This window comes from Lepeophtheirus salmonis, chromosome 5 (assembly GCF_016086655.4).
Source record: "Lepeophtheirus salmonis chromosome 5, UVic_Lsal_1.4, whole genome shotgun sequence".
Taxonomy (NCBI): Eukaryota; Metazoa; Arthropoda; class Copepoda; order Siphonostomatoida; family Caligidae; genus Lepeophtheirus; species Lepeophtheirus salmonis.
Window position 1 is genome coordinate 21,007,484 of NC_052135.2, and position 7,859 is coordinate 21,015,342.

A 7,859-nucleotide genomic window follows, 5' to 3' on the forward strand; every position below is an offset into this window, starting at 1 on the left:
ATAAATACAATATAGGGTAGCGCAGCAAAACGTGGACTCGAGAGATGGATTTAGAAATACATCAATAATTTTATATTTACCATCATAGGCAAAAAAAAATTTTTAACAAACCATATAAAAACGTTTTTGTAAAACTTTTTTTTTTAAATATGACCACCTTCATTATCAATCACAGCCTTTACACATCGCCTGAAGGCCATACAGGAGTTGATGGCAAATTCTTCTGACAAGTTGTCACTATGGAGGACTTCAGTGAGTCCACATTTGGGTGTGAGGTTCTGTTGGTTTCCTTCTCCAAAGTGCCCCATACAGAAAATTCCAGTGGGTTCCAATCTGGTAAAGAAGGGGGTGCATATATCTTTGGACCAGAATCGATATATTTTATCTGAGCAGAACTTTTGGAACTTGCCGGACGTGTGAGAAGGGGTGCCGTCCTGAGTTCTCATTTAGTTACCCTCCGGGTAGTTGGTTTCATTCATGGCAAGATGGTGTACCTAAGCACCTTATAGTAGGCCTCCTCGTCAATTTTCTGTCCAGCATTAAACAAGAACAGACGCATCTTCTTTTCATCAGAGGGCATAACGCGGAGGACTATTGCTTAGGTCGGATATTTGGGGTAGTAAACCTCTTGGATCTGTTCTTTTATTTCTGCAAGCCAGTGGTCGTTACGGCGGCTGTTGGATTGATCAACAATGAAATTTTCTTATTTGATAAAATTTTCACAATTGATTCATATGAATTAGAACTAAATTACTACATGATCTAAGAAATGATATGATGGAAAGGCGTTTGAATAAAACGAAAACGCAGACTAAATAATACTAAAACTAATACTTAAAATACTCAAATTTGAATCAACTTCATAAAATTTAGCGATTGTTCACGAAATGGACGATTTCGAATAAGGGATCTAAATAAATATAATTTCAAAATGATAGGCTTGAACTATGGAGAATTCCTCGTTGGTTTAGTCATTCATATGTTGTGTGCACATGTTAATTTAGTATTTACTTAATAACTCAATATAGTATTATTGTTATTTCATTCTCCTATGGATGGAGTAGAATTGTCAATGGAGCTGAACCTTGAGAACTTTAATAGCGGCGCATAGATTATATGGAAGTCCTTTCATTTAAGTTATAAGAATGAATGCCCTATCTCATTCAAAGAAATTACTTATTGACATATCTGAAATATTGTAAACATGTAAATTAGATTATAATTCATATATTGGTAATAGTTCTCCATCATTCATACTTTTAATTCATCATTACTCGAGTTCCAAATTTTCAGCTAGACAGGACATTCATTTTGATAACTTGGAGGAAGGATCTTCAACATAATTTATGTCAATTCAAAGTTTTCAAGGGACACCTTCATTAATAATTCAATTCTATTCCAAACAAAGGAGAATGAAATAACAATAATAACTCTCCGAAAAGAACCAGAAAAAGGGCCATAAATCATTTGATGTTATCCAAATCTTCCAAACTTCTCAATTATTATTGAATAATTTTGCTGTAACTATTTACACTTTAACAAGAGATAATTCAATCAATCAATGAACGTTCAGAACATTGATAAGGAGAAAAGAAGCAAAAACATCGACAGCTGATAACAAAATAAGCAGTATAATTTTGCGTTAGTGAGGTTTACACATGACTCGGTTGGGTTTCCCTTAATGCCGTTTTTAGGATTTTTGCGTTGATAATAGGTTTCCAGACTAGAGTAATCATTATAAATGTATACGTTTGTATAATATATAAAAATTAAAATAGTTTTATGTACTAATATTTGCTGGATGGCCCCTCCACGTAATTTCATATCCAAGAATAAAGTAAGTAAAAAGGCAAAATTTAATTGAATAAAGATTTATATTACAACTTGGAGCAACAAATAATTGAGAGCCTTATCTACTGAATTTATTTAACAATATATTAATATTAAATGATTAAATCACGTGCTTCCCAGAAAAGGGGACTTATTTCACAGTTATACCTAAAGAAGGGATATGTGTAAAGAGAAAATTCAGTATAGTCATTAGAAAAAAAGGTTGATTCATGTACTCTTTTGTTCATTATTTTATCAGTTGTGGTTGTGCCAAGATCTATCTCTTTTAGAAGAAGAATCCCCTAACTTTGAAGTAAATCGATTTAAAAATGCCTTATAAAATAAATAGTTATATATTAACTTAAATATAGGTAGTTATTATTTTTTCCTGCACTAATGTCATTTTAAATGTAGAAGAATCTCCTCTTTATAGCAGTAATTCATTTTCTCCCCCAAAATCATATAACAAAAAACTGATATTAACAAGGATCTTAATTCTGTAATACCATATGTCTCGCTCTCGTCTTCTCCTCGCACTCTCTCACGGATTTGTCGATATAAATGTGCTTTTAGTCCCCAGTTTAGAATTAAACGCCACTCATTATCCTCATCTCATATCAAGAGTATGGATATCATCTAAGAAATCAAGTTAAAGATGCATACATTAAGTCAAAATTTAACTCTGATCTCACAAAGATGCTTATTGCATGTACCCTTATCCATTGCTAATCATCTACGTTCAAAATATTTATGGAGAAATACACGGGTAAACCTATCCCTTCCCAAGGAACCATCATTAAATTAATGGAGGATGTTGGTACTGATGTCATTTATAGAAATACATATATAAATGTTTTGAGTCATCCACATCAAATGAAGATCAGGTTATCAGTAAAAATAATAAAATATTTACTGATTTCGAAATGGAACTCTGAATTTTGTAATTATTCAATTTTTTAAAAATCTAACCCTAAAATATTATTCTATTTAGCTAAACATATCAAGAATTATGATACACAACTCATTAAATAGCAAAAACAACTGTTTAAATGGTCACAACAACGGGGGTAGTAGCTTTGGATGGTTCGCAACTAGTTTGTCTGAGACTAGTTTCTTCACTTAAAGACTTGGGCATGATAATTAGGTTTTCCCATATTACATTGTCAATAAATATTACTTTTTCATATCACTTAAGGTTTAGCTATGGTTGATAGGCTCCAAGAAATGGTGTTCAGAAAACTCATCAAAGGCAAACACAACTGCATAAATGGCCACAGCAACGGGGGTAGTTGCATTGAGTGTAGCATTATAATTAGCAATTGTATGTATCATTCATGATAATAGTATGTTGTTATACAAGCATAAATAACGGTGAAAAATCTTATTTGATGCTCTTAATAAGGAGTAATATCGCCGGACATTACTACATAATTAGCTTATGCTCTAAATCTTTACGATGGATTTAATTCTAACCTTTTTTTTTAATAGTATATTTATTTTTAATTTTATGATTTTGACATTTACTTTATTATTAATAATTATTTAGATATCATCGGTAGAGATATATCTATCCTGTGCACAATTGTATATAGCAACTTCCACATGAAGAAAAAGGGGTGATGATCTTTTTGATTAAACTCCACATCTGGCTTGTTTTTTTGTAACCTAAAGTTATGATATTTTTAACTGAATTCCTATGTCAGAACAAGAAAATATTATTTGGATTAATCTATTATTTCAATAACTGTATTTATAATTTATTGTTATTATTAGTTATATGATTCTTATTGTTTAATTTTGTATCCTTAACATAAATGTATTATGGTTTATTTTTTAGTATGTAGATTATATTTAATTTAAGCCTTCTTTTTTAAACTTGAGCTTCAAATATATTTCGAAATACTCTACTTTTGTCGTTTCATTAGTTATTATTCTGAGAATATGAGAATTAAACATTTTGTTAATAAATACTTTCGTTATACCCTTAAAAATCATAATAAAGCAGGCAGCTGATAATCACATCAGTATTTTAAACAATATACCATAAGTCTTCCCCCCTTCTCCTTGCACGCTTTTTTCTCTTCAGGGATTATCAACTTTGGTCATAACTTATAGATATATTATTATTGAGAGTATTATGTCATGCCCATGCATAAAGAAATGTCTGACACAGAGCAGTGCAAAAACTAAGGAGTAAAATTTAATATGTTCAATCCTTCTTTCACATGGTCCATTTTTTAAGAAGAATGAAATAGGATGACTCATGGTGAAAGTTCAATCCCGATTTTGATATTTAGAATTTGGGGAAATATATGTATTGGGTTTGAACTCTAACTTGATTTTCCAAGTGGGGTTATCTCTAGTGTTGTGTCGGTCCTTATTTAGGTCCGAGGACAGTGGTCCAGTCCAGTCCGGTCCCATCCAGTACGACTTGTCGGTCCTTAAAGAAGGTAAAATTGATCTCTTGTGACGTCGTTTTGGCTGTTTTTCATTTTTATTCCGTTGTATAATCGAGTAAATTATATAACTCAGTAAATATATAATATGTTTGTATTATATTGTATTACAAGGAAAAATATAATATTTTTTGTAAGATATGTGCAATAATCTTAATACATATTTTATAAATTTAATTTGGCTCAATAAACCATCTATATTTTTAAGAAAAAGTCCAAGTTAAGGAACGACGGTCTTAAGGTCCCAAAGACTGACGGTCCAAAGAAATGATCGGACCGGTCCTAAGACTGGAATGGACCGAATAAATAAGGACCGACACAACACTAGTTATCTCCCAATTTGGAAAACACATAATATGTATAATGATAACCACGCAAATTTTTCATATCTTTTATAATCCAATTGTTCATTATTTTTTCCAGAAAGTACTTCGATTTCTCTCGATCGATATATTCTCTCACAGACAAAGTATTCATAATTTTACTTGAGATTTTTGGGAGTACTTTAGACGTTTTAATATTTTAATAATTTGTATATTATACCAAGGACTCCTATAAGCAGGATATGGCACGCGCAAACATGAATTCAAATACGCGTGCAACATGGGTCTATGAAAAAAAAACAATGCAACGTGTTTGGTAAGATAATAAGTAATAACTAATAACTATTAGTTACTTTGTGGACAACACCTTTATTGTGTTTTGTAATTCCTATCATGCCCACTAAGTGTTGTGCTTCAGGGTGTAGAACAGGCTATGACAACGAGCCACAACAATCTGGTGTTACGATCTATCTATTGCCAAACAAAGAGAGAAAACTCGGACTTGATACCGCCTTGCTGAGAGCCATTCCAGGAGAAACAAATCTGAAGAAGACAGATTAGGCACCATCAAAAAGTACAAAGCTGTGTTCCCTGCGTTTCAACGTCTCTGATTTCATCTGGGAGTCTAAAAGAAGTCAGACCCTTGGTAAGGCTCTAAAGAACAGGTAAGACAGCTGCTCACTTCTGATGCGTTATGTACGGATTGCATTGAACCCCTACAAAACCTGGAGAAGATCAATGTGAAATTGGCTGATACTGTGTTTTACAAATCATCAATTGGAGTACTTAAGTACTACTCCAAAGAAGACAACAGACCGGAGTTTAAAGACACAGTTGAATTTTCTGAGTTTGTTAGAACTATGTGGAATATCCTAAACGTCAAGACACCTGGAGTTGGCTACGAAAAGAGAGATGAGCTTCGGGAACCAATCTCTGAAAAGAACAAACTTGGCCTTTCTTTTTTTGAGAGATTTTGTGGACTTTCTCATCGAGTGGCAAAATAGTAAAGCACATGGCCTCACAGCAGAAACCTTCCTAGCAACAAAGCAGATGTTCCTTGCCGCAGCAGATCTGGCAGAGTATCTTCTCTTAGATTTCTCCTATGTACTCCTCGGTATGTTCCAGTCTGATGCCATCGAAAGAAGGTTTGGCTGGTCTAGACAAATAAGTGGAGGTATCTACTGCATCAGTGTGAGACAGATCCTGGAAGAAGAGAAAAAGGTTTGTATTCTGAGTCTTGTCAAATTCTCAGGTAAATAAGATATTTGTTAATAGTAAGATTCAAATATTTATAAAAATATTTCTTATTTTTACAATATAACAATATCATTACAATATTTACTTTTTAAAATTTTTAAGTTTTAAGTAAGACCTGGTAAAAGCTGATCTCATTTGACTAACTGGTAACCAGACGACGTCCTGGAACTAGCTTCCAAAGTAGAGAGTAATATTGTCTACTTTGTTGCCGGGTATATTGGTTTTTCTTTAAAGAAAAAGATCAGCTGTACATCATACCAAGAATTAATGGTCATCAGAGACACACTTTTGGTTTCAATAACCTTCGATATCCCAACCAATCAGCATGTAGACCTGAAAGAATTAATCGATATAGTGAGCAGAGGGGGTTGTCGACTCCATTCGGCATTCTCTACCTCTCTTGTCTTTAAGCTCACTCCGTGTTCTCTTACATCACAGCTACTCCTGAAGGGAAATACAGTTTACTTGGCACCCCAAAATCCTAGACCTTCATTTGTTGCCACATAAATTGACAGGATGCAGGACAGTTTAAACTCAGACATTATCGCCGTTGTGGGAGTAAAGTGCAAGGAAGGACACTCCAGGTCAGCTTTTCTTCAAAGAATTTCATTCGCTTTGTTTAATGGCATGGGTAAAAATTTAAGTGCTAAACTGAATGATTTTTTGAATGACAGCTAAGAAAGCAGGAGCTAATAGAAAAAAGCTAAATTTCAATCAAAATCTTCTGGCTTGTAGACTTGGACCAACTTTGTACTTTTTGATAGTGCATTTCTTTTATTTATGTTTTTAATGTTTATTTTGATTAAAGTACTAATAAAATACCAATTCTATTAGAAATATATAGCCTCATTTTTATTATTTTGATGATTTTGCCTAGTAAAATACTTTTAAAAACTCTTTGTTTTGTAGCAAAACACTTAAAGAGAGACATTCCATATAGAATAAACAAAGACCTATATTGGAAATGCGTGAGGGCAGTGTCTTGTCATGCTTACAGGAGCCCTTCATTAAACAGATCTGACGACAGCTCTGGACATAAAGGACGCGTTTGAATAACAAAAAGGGAGGACGATGAGAAGATATTTATGCGAATTTACTGGGAAATTTGTTTTTACACGGACATGCAGGGGACATAGTTATCAAATTTTATCTTATTTATTTCCTAAAAAAGCTTAGTGGGCTTAGGAAAGACGCTATATTTATATATTCTATTGCTTATTGTTCTCCTCACTGAATGAGAGTACGCCCATGTTTCACTACCTAAAAATCAAAAATTCATCCCTGGATGTTATTTTAACTCTCTTTGAGAGCCCATATTCTATAAGAATTCCAGCATTATACATAGATAAGGATGAAAATCCAGTGTAGAATGAGTGCGTTAAAAAAAAAGGAAACTCAGAATCAATATGGTAACCCTGATAATTTGAAGAATGATTTGGAGAAGATAAAGAATATTGCTCATGTGGTTTCAGTGTATCAGCTACAATCAGCTGTGACAAGGGAAGAAGAAGAAAATGAAATGAACAAGGACATTTGGTAGAATTACTCGGATTTCGATTCCCAATTATAATATGTGTCCAAAAATGACTTACAATTAAAACTGTGCAACAAATTCTCAGGGTGTGAGCACACACAATGTTCAATTAAGTTTTAAATAAAATTTAATCTATTTAGGAAAGGATGTTCACTACTCAGGAATTAAATAACAATGACAACTGCTAAGGGCAAAATAAAATTTATTTGTTAGACTAATAATTCCAAAAAAACGGGCCAGCTAAAAAACACCCGGAATTACATCATTATACTAAAAACATAGAGTGCGCACGGAGAACAATAGTACAATAAATACTAGAGTATTGTCATAAACAACAGCTTAGTGAACCATTGATATAATACTAAAAACCTACATGCAAATGCTCAAGTGCACCCACTACAAATGGGGTAGAAGAACTGTGGTATTGTAATAATATAAGTTAAGTTCGAAAGACCATGT